Source organism: Balaenoptera borealis, assembly GCF_965194805.1.
Source record: "Balaenoptera borealis genome assembly, chromosome: 16".
Lineage (NCBI taxonomy): Eukaryota > Metazoa > Chordata > Mammalia > Artiodactyla > Balaenopteridae > Balaenoptera > Balaenoptera borealis.
This window is the reverse complement of record NC_138872.1, coordinates 12,967,887-12,985,123: the sequence shown is the minus strand read 5'-3', so window position 1 is coordinate 12,985,123 and position 17,237 is coordinate 12,967,887. Positions and strand designations below refer to the sequence as shown.

At 49.5% G+C, this 17,237-nt stretch overlaps 1 long non-coding RNA gene across 9 annotated transcripts in view; it reads right to left on the bottom strand.

Moving 5' to 3' along the window:
• Positions 1-6,362: 6,362 nt before the first annotated feature.
• Positions 6,363-17,237, bottom strand: part of LOC309613643 — a 72,038-nt gene continuing 61,163 nt past the window's right edge. For 3 of the 9 annotated variants that reach the window (XR_014235820.1, XR_014235827.1, XR_014235828.1), the window contains 2 exons: positions 10,734-14,625; positions 6,363-9,351 (listed from right to left, as the gene is read on the bottom strand). This is a non-coding gene — a long non-coding RNA (uncharacterized lncRNA). The remainder of the gene's footprint in view (positions 9,352-10,733; positions 14,626-17,237) is intronic. The other 6 variants (XR_014235821.1, XR_014235823.1, XR_014235824.1 and 3 more) reach the window with 6 other exon arrangements.

Sequence of the window (17,237 nt, the reverse complement as noted above, 5' to 3'; positions counted from 1 at the left end):
AGGGCTCTAGTGCCCCTCTGCTCCTGCTACCTGCCAGGTCACATCACGCCCGGGCCTCCGGGCTGCTGCTGCCGCCTGTGGGATGAGAGCTGTGACGAAACGACCCCTGAGGTCCCACCAGCTTTGACCTGCTTTACTCAATGGGTCCCTGACAAGGTTGTAGGAGGTAGAATCTGGCTGAGGACCAGCTCCTGGAGTGGGCGCTGGCGCTCTGGCCCTGTTTCCTCCTAGGGATAAGGGCCCGTCCATCCTCCTTGGAGGATCCAATTCACCCCGATTCCTACCTGTCTACCCATCTCCTCCTGCTGCCCAGACCCCAAGGACGCCCTGGCTCCTGCTCCTCTGAGGCCCGCTGCTCTGCTCCCCCGTTTCCTTCTGGTCGGTTCCTCTTGTCCTGGCCTCAGAATCCAACCTGCAACCTCAGATCCCGAGTGACTCGACCACCACCTTTTACCAGGACAGGTTCCCGAGTCTTCAGTCCCCTGAGGAGCCTTCCTGGTACATCTCGGATGACGGAGCACCTCCAAGGAACCACAGGATCTCGACACCCTCAAAAGCATCAAGAGCTTCAGGAGGGAACCCCATCGGGAGACCACCATGGGGAACTTGGGGACTGTGGGACAGGCTGGGCGGGGGCACCACTCAGACCTCGGCGTGTTGATTCAGGTCGTGGCTTCTGTTCCCCTGCCTCGACTCTCCCTCCAGCAGACCAGCCCCCGGCTCTCCCGCTCACGCCCTGTGTCACCTGTTTTGACCTGAGGGCTGGCCAGGCTGTCCTCACCGACCCCCACAAGGAGCAGGAGGTTGTGGGAAGGGGAGGCGGCGATGACTGCCTGTAAACATGGGCATGAACAAGGTCAGGAGCTTGAAGTCCTTGCCTGTAAACATGGGCATGAGCAAGATCAGGAGCTTGAAGTCCTTGCCCGTAAACATGGGCATGAGCAAGGTCAGGAGCTTGAAGTCCTTGCCCGTAAACATGGGCATGAGCAAGGTCAGGAGCTTGAAGTCCTTGCCCGTAAACATGGGCATGAGCAAGGTCAGGAGCTTGAAGTCCTTGCCCGTAAACATGGGCATGAGCAAGGTCAGGAGCTTGAAGTCCTCTGGGGCTAAAACTGCTCTGGGAATAATGCTCCCTCTTAATATTTATCAGATGTGTTTCCATGGGGCCCCATCTTCAGGGGGGATTGGATCCCATCACTGTGGGTATCACTTCACACATCAGTTGCATGAAACGATCAGACACACTCTGCTGCCCTCCCCTTCCAGCCTCAGTCCCCTGACCAGATGTCCCCTAGGGCCCGGCCGTGTGACTTCTGTTGGGGCCCAGCGCAGAGCTTGGTGGGGTTTGTGCGGTTTCATCAGAGTGGTAAATTGAAAATGACCCAGGAACCGGGCCGTGCTGGGATCCATGGTGACCAAGTCCCTCGTGAATTAAATCATTTAACAGATGAAATGGAAAAGTCCTCCTAGTTTTCCTTTTGAATGAGCTGTGAAATGGGCTCCGGGACCGGCCTCCAGGGTGAAGCAGTCGGCAAGGCCTGGCACCCAGAGGGACTGATGAGGTGTCAGAAGACGGGGCGCCAGGAGGACACGGTGCTCGGGAGAACCTGCCACAGTGCACAGCAGTGGAGCCTGTGTCCACAGGAACCCCGACCTCGAGAGGCTGGAATGGGCGAGTCTGGGGTGTCTCCGGGGTGCCCACTGACCACATGCTAACGGGCATCCCCACTCTGGGCGACCAAGCACCAGAGCTGAAATCCTTGGTCTCCCATCAGGGAGCGGGTTTGGATTCTGGTCAGAGAAGCTCCCGTCTACACTCTGGGTCACTGACGCAGTTCTTCTCCAAGTACTGGAGTTCCTCGTCAGAGGGAGCTGCTGGGGCACAAATGACAGTCAGGCAGTGACTTGGTTTCCTCATTGGTTCGAAGGCGGTTCCATCCAACCCTGAGAAGGTGGAACCCAGGACTAGCGGGTCCCAGCAATGAATTCTCTGCAAGTTTAAAGAACAAAGCACATCAAATCAGATTTGCACACTTTTCAACATGTACTACTCTGTGCCTGTGAAGACACAGCCACATGGACACAGAATGCTCACCAGGTGGGGCTCTCAGGTGGGAAACGGCACCTCCCAACACAGGATCTGAGAAACAATGCCAAGGGGCGGTGCTCTCAGGTGACAGACACACCCTTTGCTGACCAGCTCCCTTCTGATTCAGAGCTGCAGCTCTTCTGCAGAGTCAGCCAGGGCGGGGACCCACTCACCTATGCAGGCTTCAGGGCTGGGATCAGAGCTGAATCTCCTTGAGCCATCGAGAGTTGATTCACGTTCCCTATTCATCAAAAATGGTTCTTAATTATTGCGAAATACTGATTAAAAGTAATGAATGCCTTAGAAATGTTCTCTTGAAATGAGTTTCTTAATAAAAATATGGACACTACTTGATCATCCAGTGGCCCATTATCCACCAGAGAGATGGACGGTGCCCTTGGTGTCTCTTTCATTCCTCTGAAGAATGAGGTAGAGTTAAAACTACATGGGTTTTGGAATCAGACTGCCATGGGTTCAAATCCCAGCTCTGATATTTGCTGTGTGACTTTGGGCAAATTATTTAATTCATCTGGACTTTAGTTTCCTCATCCGTAAAATTGGTATGATACCTACCACATAGGTTGACATAATAGTAAAGGAAATAGCACAGGTAGAACCCTCGTCCCATACCTGGCACATTAGTTCCCTTCTTTTATGCCCGGCTGGGAAGCCACCGAACATGCTTTCACTGTGCACTAGGTGGTCATTAATTCGGGTGATGCTGTCAGGAGCCTCTGAGGAGGGCATTAAATGCAAATCATCTCCTATCATCTATTTTTTTCTCCTTTATTCCTAACGTTGGTGATTTAGAGATGGCACAAAGGGAGGTGTTCGTGAGAGGTGCTGAGTGCTTTGTGTCACAGGCTCCCAATCCTGGTAATGGATGTAAATCTTAACTCTCTCAGGGGGAAATGTGTGATCAGATGGTGTTGGTGGCAGGTAACACTCACTGAGCACTAGCTGTGTGCCATAGGGGCACACACTAGCTCATTTAATCCTCACAACCACACTTGGAGGTCGATATTATTATCAGACCTATTTTACAGGTGAAGAAATGGAGGCAGAACTTAAGTTCAAGATCACAGAGTTGTAACTGGAAGACCCACGTGATCTGACTCCAGAGCCTGTGTATTTCACCTCTGGGCTCCATGGAAGCCCGCTCAATGGCCACACTTCTGCGGGGGTGACCTAGCCCCCAAGTTGGTCTTCATTCCAGCCACACTGTGTCACCCTTACATGAGTCTCAAAGACCCTAAAGTATTGTTCCCAGAAATGGTCAGGAAGAGCGTGCCATGGCCTTGGAGGGTGAAGAGCTGCCCGTGGTGGGCTGCTCAGAGAAGGGACAGTTGCAGGTTGTCTGGTAGGGGGCATTGTTCTTCCTTCAACCCCCATTCTCTGAAACCTGTGTTCAGGGAAGGCAGGCTTGGAGCCAGGAGTAGGAGAGGATAGGGCTGAGTCCTCCAGATCAGAGGGGGCACCACAGACACATGCCCTGTGAGCAACAAGACAGACAGACAAGGATGAGTGTTCGGACTTTATAGGTTGGTTCACCCACATCTGTCACTCCTTCTTCTGATTCCTGATTCCCCTTTGGAAAAGCCACCTCTCCCCATCTTTTAGTCTCTGGGGTCTGAGTGGACATGACCCAGGCCTGGTTCATCAGTATCTGCTTCTCCCTAGCCAATGCAATTGGTTCAAGGAGGAGCACATGAGAATAATTGTTCAAATGAAATTCAATCAAAGGGTTGGTCTGGTATGAACGGAAATGGGGGTGGTGAGAGCTCCCTTTCCTCTGGGATGGCTCAGCCGGGAGAAGGTAAGCCTGGACTTCTGCCTGCAAATGAAGCCAGCACCAAAGAACATTAGACTTGAGAGATGCAGAGAAACTGAGTCCAGCCAACATTTTGTGAGCACCTGGATACAGCCATACCTGAGGTCAGTTTGCCTCGGAACTCTTCGGTTACATGAGCCCTTAATTCTTTTTTGTTTTTCATTTGTTTGTTTGTTCAAGCCAATCTGAACTGAGATTCTTCATTTAACACCAAGAATCCTGATTCAAACAAAGACCAAGAAAATCATGGATCAGTCTGGTTTGGAGTAGCCAGGCTCATTCACATACCATCTCTATACAAGTGTGCAGTATTAATCATGGAAGTCATCCCCAGAACTCAATTTCTCAAGCTCTACAATTCCCTGGCGGTGGAGGGGAGGTAAGAGAGGGAATAAAATTATTTTTTAATTCTTATGTTATTGAAAGTTGGCTAGGCACACTGCATATGAAATCTCTTGCTCAAATTGCATATAATTTGATTGGCTTGGGAAAGAAATCCTTCTGGAGGTTGGTCTGGGTGCTGCTCTTCCCACAAAAGTAAAATTAATGGCCTCTGATGAACCTTATGAATTTCAATTATCGTGAAAGGAGAAAGGCTCTCACAGGAAGAACACTAGCTCTTCTGCCCCCCAAGCATGCCCCAAAAGAGCCCACTCATTAAAAAGGTGTTGAATTTTTTCCCCGACTCAGGATTGTAGTTTCAATGGAGGGATCCTGGTAAGACCTGGCACCGGAGGGTTGTCGTTTCTTCTGGCAGCAGGAGGGTGGGTGGAGAGAGTGTTCTCACCTGGATGGCCAGACGGGCCACGGGGCGGTCAAGGTTCCTGGCTGGGAGCTGTAGAGACCCACGTGGGTGACGTGCACACAGTGGGCTTTCCCTGCAGGATCTTGAGCCCCACAGACTAGAAGAGACGCAGAGGGCCAGGCAGAAACCACAGGAGTCCGTGGGGCCAGGAAAGAGCATCTCATGCCAGAACGGGCTGATCAGGACGCTGCCTGGGAGAAGTGACCTCCCTCCGGTCCCTCTTCTTTCCTTCACTTGCTCAAAACAGAGCTCAGGAAAGAGCGTGTAGGGGCCAGACTTAGACCAGCGCCCACCCCTCAGGAAAGCCGGGTGGAGAGGGAGGAGCTCGACCCTCAGCTTTCGTGATGGGACGTGTCACCAGGGGCTCCCCCGCACCCCTCCTACCTGGGGGAGGAGTGATTCCCAAAAGGACGAGTGGCAGCTTCAGCGAGGGGACTCAATTGCGGGCAGCCGGAAATGACCCCTGCCCCCCACGTGTCACTTGGGACAGGACCACAGTGAGCCTTGGGCGCCGGGCTAACGTCAGCTTCCCCTATAGGGGCACCGGGGAGCAGGGGACACATGGTGGATCTTTATGGAAAAGGCAACTCTCGGGACTCTTGACTCCAACTGAAATGCTACAAGGCTGTACTCGCGGGGTTATTTCTTTTTACAATGAATATTTATCACTTTCATAGGAAAAATGATTTTTCATTTAGAAAATTAAAAAGCTACCATCTCCGCGAGCAGCACACCAGAAGTCGAGGCTAATGGGTACAAATGCTCCCAATCAAGTCATCCGCACGCTTTTGGTCCCCACGGCAGCTCCAGCGCTACAGTCGGTGCCCAGAGGTGCGGGGGTTGGAACAGTGAGTCTCGTGGAAACACCTGCCTCCGGCGGCCCAGCTGGGCGGACCGTCCCTTAAATTGCCCACAGTGAGATTGATCAGGAACAAATTACTTGCCGCATTTGCCTGGTGTAGACCCAGTCAACACATACACACGTCTCACTGCCGACCTTTCTTGGGAAACAGTGTCGTTGTCAGATTTCCACTTGCCCTGCGGTGGCCCCTCTCCTCAAGGCCCCTGGGGCTTTGTGCCGAGCAGCACGTTTTCAGGGCCTCTCCCCCCATTCCCTCAAGAGCAGCCCTGAGGCCAGCAGATGTGACCACGCGGTTTGTTCCCTGCACACCTCCAGGGGGCCCCGTTCCCACTGCGGCGGGCGAGAGTGGTGCCCAGGGTGTGCAGTGCCAGCCTCTGCCGGCCTCCCTCTCCTCAAGTCCTCAGGGACACCCTCACCCACCCTAGAATGCCAGTCTGGAAGGTGCCTGGGAGACATCTCATCCCTTCCTTCCAGGAGAACTTTGCTCAAAGTGCCCGGGCTGGGCTCCCTGGCCTTGGGTTTTTTCGAGACATCACCCAGCAGAGCAAATCTCAACATCACGGCTCCAGGCCACTGTCCTCGGTGAAAGAATGAGGAGCTGGAACCTGGAGAGGAGGCACGTCTGCCAAGGACGCTCTCCAGGCAGAGCCGGGGCGAACGACCGAGCAGCATTTTATAATTTGCAAAGGTCTCTCCACCCCGTCTTGTTACATTTGACCTTCATGATAGTTGGTCACTGTCAGATGACACTGCATTTCACACATCGAAGACAAAATTGACCAGATGATGCACCATTGTTTCATGTGCCACTAAGAAAGAAAGCACTGACAACTAAATTATGATGCAACAATGAGACTCCATCGATTATGTGACACAACCAGATTCAAGAGATATTAACATGTGAAAAGGGTGCACCTTAGAATCAGTGCAGTTCAGCGTTCTTCCCATTTTACAGATTTTATTTTCTAGATTCGGAAAATGATTCCAAGGTCTGGTCTGATCACATACACACTGCTGGCCAGAGGACAAGCCTGGGATGTAACCTCAGCCCCCTGGTGACCGTCTCCAGTCTGGTCCAGGATGGGGACACGCACTGCCCCCATCTCCTCTCAAGGACGGATCTGCCACCCAGTGTGGGACCTGTGGTCAGCAGACAGCCCCCCCACTTCTTTAACATGACTCCCCAAGCTCATTAAAGAACAGATGAATGAGCTGTATAAATAACAATTTAACGCTGTGCGTCCTCATTCCTACTGTGAAGCAGTGGCCTGGGCTCAATGGGAGAACTGAGATGCGCTGAAGTGAGTCGTTTGAAAACATTCCACAGTCTGGCAGGGAAGTGAAACCACAGGTGGTAGCAGGGCTGGGACCTGAACACCTGCCCTTGGCTCAAGGAATTTCAATGATGCTTCCACATTTCCACTGAATGTTGGCATGAACCCTGAGGTTCTTCCACAAGAAGAAAGGATGGATAAACTATGGCAGAATCTATTGATACAAGCTGTGTCTGGATGACTATGATGCTTCCAATAAAAGTCTTTTTAACCTGAATTATCTGGGACATCTACCCTGCTTTCCCTTTCTCAGTCTATGCTGCTTTCATGAATCCTTGGACATAAATCCACATTTGCATCTAAGCCTTCTGTTTGTTTTCTTCTGCCCGTTGGAAGGAAGGCAAAGTAGGGGACATTTAATAACCTGTTTCTACTCTCTGGTTCCATGATATTAAATTGACTACACAGGATCTTTAATGCTTCACCATCACAAAGACTCAGTTTCATACATGAATGAATTGATGTCAAATGGGAGGAGGAGGTGGGGGGGGGGGCGTGCCATGTTCTCCTGACACCTCTTAAATGCTTTCTTATTTCATATTGATACAGATCAGGGACCGTGGATTATGCCGACAAGCTCATAAATTATCTGCTACTCACCAAAAATACCAAGGTCCTGTTTTCTTGATGGAGTAGTTGATGTTGATTGCAGAGGATGTCCATGAACTTGAAATTGTTTTGACTGTTGTTTACCTGCCAGGGACCTTGAACTTGAGACCTGCCTACTCCACACAGAGGTGCGGATGACACACATGGTGGGAGTACTGTCGAGAGACATAAATTAGAGCAATTAGAGTGAGATGGAGAAAGAGAAGGATGCATTACTAATTGGGGCATCATTACAGGGCTTCTGAGAAGCTAAGAGAGATACAGCATCAACATCGAAACCCCAGAAGTGACAGGCAGAAGTGACCACATCTAGAGCCAGAGGTCATTAACACAGGCAATTGACAGGCTTTATGACTCTGAGGGGGAGGCAAAATCACTCTGACGTGACAATATGTTAAAGTGGGCATTTTATTATTTTTCAGAAGCCGTAATTTTCAGATGATGACTTCAGGGATCCTTTAAGGAGGATAATTGATTACCTGACAAAGAACTTGTAGCTTTTCCTCTTCACAGTGGAAGAGAGAAAAAGCAACAACCCAGCTCTTTCAAGCCAAAAAGGAGCATTTTTCAGAAAAAACACTGCAAAGTTTATAACAATGGGAGCCGGAGGAAACACAAATACATCTCGCCTTCTTGACAAATGAGATTTAATTAAGAGACTCTTCATGCTAGAAAACAAAGTCTTGCCTGTGCCATGAAGGGAAAAGCGACAGGCTGAGGGGGAGGGTGTCGCTGACAAACAGCCCTGCGTCGGCCCATTAATTATTCATAAACGTCCTTGTGATGGAATTCCACTGCTTCACCTATTTTTAGTTAATTCTCTATTTTTTTACTCCAAATGCTATTTGTGTTAATTAATGAAATAGTTAATCCAGCCCACAGTAAGCACAGATGAAACAGAGAGGCTTGGGTTTATCCGCTCGAGGAATTCTAATAATTTTACACTTTGCAGGGATGTAAACCATGGGCACTGAAGGTATTTGCACAGAGATGCACCTGTGTCTCCCCGCTCCCCACGCAGATCTGCAGCTTAGTGGGATCTAAACCTCCCGGCCAGCTGGTGCTCGCCAGCCGACACTCCCAAAGCTGGGGGCTTCCATTCTGACCCTTTCGCCGGTCCCCCCAACCATGGTCCCTGTGATTCCAGGTGGTCCTGAGGCTTCTCCTCAAAGCCCTGCATCAGGCTCAGTCCCAGAACAAGATACATTGCTGACTGACTCTGAGATCCCTGCTGGCCACGCCAGAGCTCCTTTCTGCATATATCCTGACCATCTCTCTGATTTTCTCCTGAGTTGTGACCAAGACCCTAAAACTGAGGTCTGCCATCCCACCCAGGTTCTGAGCTATGAAGCAGGCTGTGGTGGGGAATGAGGTGGAAAAGAACAGCCATAGACAAGGAGACCTTCCCATTATAACTAAAAACATCCAAAGAGGCAAATCGGACCCCAGTCACACCCCTGTTTCAAACCTTCCAGAAGCTGCCCACAGACCTTAGGATGGAGCCCAAACTCCCAGGCCCCTGCCCCTCACCAGTCCCACCTCCCACCACTCACCTCTGTGTTCACTGGGTCCCAGCCTTGGACATACCAGGTTCCTAGCACCTCAGGGCCTTTGCACATGCTGTTCCTTCTTCCTGGAATGTTTCCCCACCACCACCCCAATTCCTCACCTAGTTACCTGCAGCTCACCTGTCATGTCTCAGATGAAGTGTCACCTCCTTGAGGGATTCTTCTGTGACTCTCATCATCCCCACATCCTGGCCCAGGGACCAGGTCAGTTCCCCCGAAGCTCCTCTCATGACACCACGGTGCGTTTCCTTCCCTGCAAAGACCACATGTAATGACATGAGGTCTTTATTATCCGAGGACAATTGAAACAGATAAAAAGCCATTTGACACAAATCCAATTAAATTGGGTACCAAAGCTTCACGGCAAATATTTTGTGATTTAACCAACAGGTACCTGGGATTTACTTTCGGCAAGTGCTGTTCTCAGTACCCTACACATATTAAATTGCTCAGTCCTCCGTACCATGGATACTGTTACTATTACCTTCATTTTACAGATAAGGACACTAAGGCACAGGAAGGTTGCCCAGCTAATAATTGGCACTGTCAGAGTTCCTGCTCTCAACCACCTCTTCTAAACTAAAGGCTTTTTCTAGAAAAAAATGAAACTAAATTCTGCTCCTCAACGTCTGTCCGCTAGGCAACCCATGGCCTTGTTCTAGGACATATATTCAGTCCGTACACGGATATGCATTGAGGGCTCACTATGTATCAGGAGCTGTCCCGGGTGCTGAAACGATTTACCTCAGGAGCAATCAGACGCTAAGCTGTTCAAAGATCTCAGACCTATGACTCTAGTTGAATTCACCTATCAATAGAGAAAAGGCGGTGCTAGTTTTTAATAAATAGGCCTATCCTCTGAGGACCTAGCACACACAAAAAACAGACGAGAGTGAAGAATCAGTACCTCACTCCAATTCAAGCAACAGATCCCAACCCATGCCGTGTCATCACCGTGGCAGAGAAGCAGGTGGGGGTGGGGCGCCTCTGGTCACCTGCCCCCCAAGCTGTCGGCAGTGCGCCCTAAGTGTCACGTTCCCAGGGAGCACCAGGTAACCGCACCTGAGCCAGCAGGGAGACTGCCCACACACCCCACCAGCTCCCTGGACTGTTCACCCCACCCCAGAGGCCAAACCTCTTCTGGTCCCCAGTGTAGCCAGTGGTCAGTCACTCCTCCCAGTCCAGGACTATGCTGGGGGGAGAGGAGGACAGGAGCCACTCAAGACGACATAACCTCAGAAAGGAGCTTCAAAAACACAGTCGGTGGACTTCCCTGGTGGCACAGTGGTTACAAATCCGCCTGCCAATGCAGGGGACACGGGTTCGAGCCCGGGTCCGGGAAGATCCCACATGCCGCGGAGCAACTAGGTCCGTGCGCCACAACTACTGAGCCTGCGCTCTAGAGCCCGCGAGCCACAACTACTGAGCCCACATGCCACAACTACTGAAGCCCATGCGCCTGGAGCCCGTGCTCCGCAACAAGAGAAGCCACTGCAATGAGAAGCCCGCGCACCGCAAGGAAGAGTAGCCCCCGCTCGCCGCAACTAGAGAAAGCCCGCACAGCAACAAAGAACCAAAGCAGCCAAAAGTAAATAAATAAATTTATTTAAAAAAAAAACGCATAGTCGGACCCACCACCTTGTGATGCTTCAACAGCCTGCAAACCGGCTCTGCCTGCTCAGTCTGCTTTCACACACGGCGTCCATCTCCTCCCCAGACGGTTGTCACCTGGATCTCAAGAGACGCCAGACCCCAGGAGGTGTGGACAGAGGGGTCAGATCTGCCACATCTGACTATTTGATTAAGATCCTCCTTGTTCTACTTTCCACAGATTTTTTCATGTCACACCTGACATGTCATATGCCCTGAATGTTTTCCTGATGGAATGATAGAAACTTTGGTTTGCGAAGGTGCCGTTGGATTTTGACCTTGGAGTGAGAATCACCTCATATGCTTTCAATAATCAAGAGATCTTTCGTTTTAATTCGCTCATCAAAGATATTTTTTCTTTCTGAGATGTTGATTTGGTCCCTCTCTCAGTTTCTTTGTCCACGTGGGAAGCAGACAGCGAATTGCGTGAATGTGAAGTCGTTAGCAGAGCTGCTGTGATTGGCTAATTTGCTTCTCTCTCTCCCGGAGCGCAATCAGAGTGTCTTCACAGGATGCTGGTTACGCTGGCGAGCGTGTCCTTTCCTTCCGCAGCTGCGAGTGGCCTGGAGCGGGGGCGGGGCCGGGGAAGGGTGGAGCATATCCCCACCTTTCACCCCAAACAAAACAGCCTAATTCTTATGCACCAGCCACTACACTGTAATACAGTAGGAAGCAGAGACCTGCGTGAGTCCTAACAGTCTTAGGAGCTTTTCAAATGGAGGAGGAAGCCCCTTAGTTTCTGCTCGCAGAGTTTTGAATCCCATGCAGCACTGGGCAGGGGTCCGGAGGCCACCCAAACCAGACCCACTGCCCACCCATGGGCTCACCCCAGCAGGCCACGTCCCCACTGGCTTCCTTTCCTGCTGTGAAGCAAAGGGGAGGAGCTACCTGATTACAAACCGTGTATCAAGCCCAGGAGACGATACCGGCTTTCCCAGACTCACCCTTGGGGGCCAAGGTTCAGCCTAGGTGAGAGGTCCGGGTGTCTCCACCCATGTTCCAGCCCAAAGGACTCAACCCTTCCTGCTACAAAGATTTCTTTGAAAAACAGATAAACTGCAGTCGGAATTTTAAAAATCTCTGTGTTCAGGTTAGCTTTTGATCCTTTCTCCTTATGACCAGTTGGTTTAATTACACTTCTTCACTGGCACCTTTATCTGAGATGATGGGTTTTTACTAGGAAACAGGCTTCTGACTTCTCTACGTCTTGATTCTCTGGTCTTTTAAAGGTTCTCATTGGAGTTACATAAATAATGTAGGAGGAATGAACTAACACGAGAGCCTGCTCAGACGTTTGATTAACAAATTCCTGCCTTTAGTGCTTCACTCCCTCCCTGTTTTCCTCATTAGCTCTTTCTCTTGAATAAGACAGAGAATTGTTCTTCAAATCTGTCTAGATGTTATCCTTGGGAGGTTAGAAAAAAAACTGGCCAGTTCCTCATGTCATAGCATCAGCCTCAGCCTAGGACACGGGGGCTCAAAGTCCAGCTGCCCACAGTCTTGACCACAATTCCAACCCTTCTGAATTTTTTTCTTTTGCTATGTTTTATTTTCTTTCTCCCAACTTATTTTTTTTTAATGTCAAACCTATAGAAAAGTTTAGAGTAATACAGTGAACATTCACAGAATCTTCACCTAGATTCACCAGCTGGCAATACCAGGCCACGTGTGGGTCATCTCTCTCCGTGGGCATTATTTATAGTGTGTGTATGCTTGTGTGTGTGTGTGTGTGTGTGTGTGTGTGTGTGTGTGTGTGTAGTTTTCCTTTTCTGGCTAAATGATCTGAGACAATGGTGCAGAGATCATATTTCATTTCTAAACACTGCAGTGTGTATCTCCTAAGGAAAAAGACATTTTCTTACATAATATCAATACCATTTTCACACTCAAGACAGTTAATGTTGACACAGTAATATAATCTGACAGTCCAAATTTAGTGGGGTTTTTTTCATTTCAGGATCACGCACTGCATTTGGGTGTCACGATTCTTTCATTCTCTTTAATATGGAACAGTGTGCCATCATTTGGTCTCGTATAATGTTGACTTTTTTGAAGAGTCCAGACAGTCGCTTTGTACCATGAATCCAGGAAGTGCTCAGAGATGATGGGAACAGGTCAGAAGCTATGACAAAAGGCTTCCCCTGGACAATGTAAAAATATTTGAGCATAAAAAAATGTATGGAAATGGTTTGGAACACACTGAATATTTTTCTAAAAATCTATGAGTTCACAGTGATATTAAAAGATGATTGAGGCCAGGGACAATTCTTTCTGAATAATGCCAGCTGATATGTGTAAGGAACGACAGAATTAAAAAATGTAATAATTGACTCAGGTGCAGACCATCAGTGGGCACCAAAACCATTGGGGGAAACCATTTTGGGGAACACAAGATCCCAAAGTATCACCCTGTATGTTACTTAGCAATTACAAAGGGGAAAAGGATCCTTTACAACAGAGACATCTGGTGAACACCATCTTAACCAAGGACTCAAACCTGACATCCCAATGACAGATGAACGGACATTATGAGCCTCCCTCCCTGAAGTGGGCTCGGCAGAGCCTCCCTCTGCAGAAATCTCAGCCTTAATCTATCGGGAAACAGTCACACTCACCCATTCTGTGGGACGTCCTACAGGCCAGTGGGCCGGCTCCTGTCTGACCTCACCTGGGCCATCAACAGACACTCCCTGCTTTGAGCTCTGCCTCGTGCCAGGCCCTGTGCTGGTGCTGGAGATGCAGGGATGGAACCTTGTCCTTCAAGGATGGAGACGATTCTCAGGAGTCTGTGTCCGCGGGGTCTCAGGCATTTGGATGACCTTGAAATGATTTCTAGATGACTGCAACTTCTTCACCAAAAGGAAGAAAGAAAAATACATGTATTTGTTGTTTTCTTCTCCGGATCAAACCAGATGGGCTGGTTTCAGAATAATCTGTCACTAGAGAGGCGCACTCAGGAGCAATTTGTGGGCTCTTGGTCACCCCACCAAGCGAGATGGCTGGGGTAATTGGGACTTTTACCACCACGGCTGCCATCAGGATCTGTGGCTGTGACATCATCAAAGGGCATCAGCCAAGCACCCGCTGGAACAGGAGCTTTTATCAGTGGGTCCGAGCCCCTCTGCAACGCCGCTGCTGTTGAGAAAGCAGACTTGGCCAGAAATGGCAGCAGCCTCAGAACCAGCCAAGAAAGAACGGGAGTAAGGTCTGCAAAATGACAGAGTCAGATCATTCAGTCTAGAATTGGGGATTTTTAAAGATTCTCAATCTCCTGCTCTACAGCCTAAGAGGCAGATCTCTGAGCCTTCACTCATTCATTCTGCACATATGTCAGGAGGACCAACTATGTGCCAGGCACAGCTGAGGTCCCTGGAGATGCAGCAGAGAACAGAACAGATAAAGACCCCAGCTCCAGGAGCTCATGATCTACAGAGGGAGACAGTCAACAACGAGTGACAGCCCAGGACAGTGAGCGCAGCACACAGTGGTGCTGCATGTCCCCTCGTTCCTCCCCGTTTCTGCCCCGCGGTGGCTTCTTACTGCCCCTGAGCCTCTCCCTCTGAGGCCTCCAGCTGCAGGGGCCCGCGTGGCTGGGAGTTGACATCCTGGGAAGCAGCCTGCAGCGAATGACAGAAGGCAGCTGGTGCAGCAGTCCCTGGCTGCGTCACCCTCAGTGCATCCCCTCTGAGGCCTGTTCCAATCCGTCTACCGGGTTAGCCAGCAGGACTGAGCCTGGCGTCCCACGGTGGTCACCTGCTCAGGCTCCCAGCAGGGTCAGCGTGGTCATCCTCCTTCCGTCCCCTCCCCGGTCACCTGCCCAGGATCCCTGGCGTCGCCTCCGGATTCTGCTGATCACACCCAGGCTCAGGGTCAGCTTCTGGAAGAATCCAGCTTTAAGTCAGATGGAAAGCATAAAGCAGTCAGATGGCAGTGAGTGTCCTGTGAAAGATGGAGCTGGGAGGGGGTAGGGGTGGTCCTGGAGGGAGGGGCTGTGGTTGTATAGAGAGCAGGGGGAAGGCGACATTGGAGCAAGGGCTCAGGAGGTGAGGGAGCAAGGCGGGTGGGCGTCTGGAGCAAGGGCTCAGGAGGTGAGGGAGCAAGGCGGGTGGGCGTCTGGGGAAAGAGCGGGGAGTGCAGAGCAAATACGAAGACCCCGCGGCTCCTCCTGGGAAGGGCAGGAAGCCTGTGCCACAGGAGCAGAGGGAGCGTGGAAGACAAGCGGGAGAGAGACTGGGGCGCAGGGAGCCAGAGTGAGGTGGGCCTCGACCACCGTGGAAAGGGCTTCGGCACGGAGCAAGGCGGGGAGACGGCGGGCCCCGCGCAGGGGACTGGGGTGCCCTGATGTCCCTCTAACAGGTTCACTCTGATCAGAGGTGGAGAACAGACTGCAGGGGGCGAGGGCCCAGCAGGGAGACCAGGGAGGACTCTGTACGACAATTCTCAAAGAGATGACGGTCAGGGATCTAGGGGGCAGGGAGCAGGGCAGGTGGGCCAAGTGGACGGATTCGGATCCATGTGGACAGCAGGGTGGACGTGTGGGCAGAGAGAGCGGCTGGCGGGCGTGAGAGGAGGAGAGGAGCTGAAGTGAGCCGGAGCGCCCCCGGGAAGGGGAAGCTGTCACCCCGGAGCTGGGGGCCGCATGGGGTGTGAGGAAACCCGATGACTGTTAGACGGGGAGGGATCCAGAGCCAAGCTGAGCATGTGAACGTGGCCGAGAGAGAAGAGGTCTGGTCCCACGTAGAAACAGCTATTTTAAAATAAGAATACCAGGCTATTCCTGATGTCTCAGACAAATCAGATCACATCACAACCCCCTGAATATGACAAAGTATATTTTTGTCAACCTGGAACCCCTCCAACTGAGGAAACGTGTGAGCTTCCCAATGAAAACGGAGAACCAGATGGAGATGGTGCAATTAGAGCTGAACCACAGTCATTCCCCACTACATCCTCACACCAACCCATTTCTCATTGCTCTTGCCTCGGGTGGGAGTCCCCAGTGGCAGAGACTGGAGTTTTCAGTTCAAGATATTTTGGGGGATCAACACTTGTGAAGGGAAGTGGGGGAAGAAGGCCAGGCAGGGGAGAGTTTGATCTTTGATGCAGGCCGGACAAAAACTCAGCAAACCCTGTGGGGAGCTCTGGAGCTTGTAAGGTTCAGCCCATGTTGGGGCCAAATGTCCAGGCTTTATACCCCTGCCTCATTCAGTCACCAGGAGTGGGCTCTCCAGGAAGGGCATGACCATGGACAAGAAAGCTCTCTGCACCTAAGACAGAACCTGAAGGAGGCATCTTATGCCTTGTATAAAAATTTTGCAAGAAAATCTAGGATATTGCAACTACGATTTAGAGAGGCTGGCGAGACGTTACAAACCAAGATGGATAATCCTGAAAGCACAAAAGGGGGAAAAAAGACATATTGAAAATATTAAAATTTGGAACTTTTGTACATAAAATGATTACATAAACAAAGTATATATGTCTGTAAAAGTATTTGTAAGTCAATAATAGATGAAGAATTCATTTAATATAGTTCAATATACAAAGAACTCTTACAAATTGATAAGAAAAAAAGGCAATGGCTATAAATAGACAATCCATGGAAAAATGCATCTCTTCTGAGCTCACAAAGTGTTGGAAATACATCCCAAAGAAGTAAAAGTACTTATATCTTGTACCAATACACACAAGGATGTCACTACAGTGTTGTTTTTAGTGGCCTGGAACCGGAAAAAGAATTAATTCCCTTTACTAATGGAGTGGCTAAGTACTTTACGAGTATATCTGTGGAATATTGCACAGCCGCTGTAAAGAATTACTTTAATTTAGAGCTATAGATGGTGACTTGAAGTATTTAATTTTAAAGTGATGAATTACTTTAATTTAGAGCTATAGAAGGTGACTTGAAGTATTTCTACCAGGAATTGAGTGATAAAATCAAGATGCAGAAAAATGTTAGTTATGGGTTTATCAATTCTGTGATCTTTTTAAAGAACTAACTTTTAGCTTTGTTAATTTTATCTATTGACTTCTGTTTTCTGTTTCATTTGCTTTAGTTCCTTATCTTTTCTTAATTCAACTTATCTGGTGTTTGCTTTCATCTTTTTTTTCTAGTGTCTTAAGGTGGAATCTTAGGTCACTGATTTTTTATCTTTCTTCTTTTTTAACATATGCATTTAAAGCTATAAATTCTCCTCTTTGCACTGTTTTGACTGCATCCCTCAAATTTTGATGTTGTATTTTCATTATCATTCAGCAAAATTTCTTTTTAAAATAAACGTATTTGGAAAAATACTGAGTCTATTTAGAATCTTTTAAAAAGCAAATAATAATTCAGTTGATACACAAATGTGTGCAAGATGATGAAGGAAAAACAAAAGTTACTGAGGTTTGGGACATAATATTGTAGCATTAATTTGAAGAAAAAAAACAACAACAACTTTGCGTCACAATTTGTTAAAGAGGTTGAAAACCAAGTAATCGCCATCT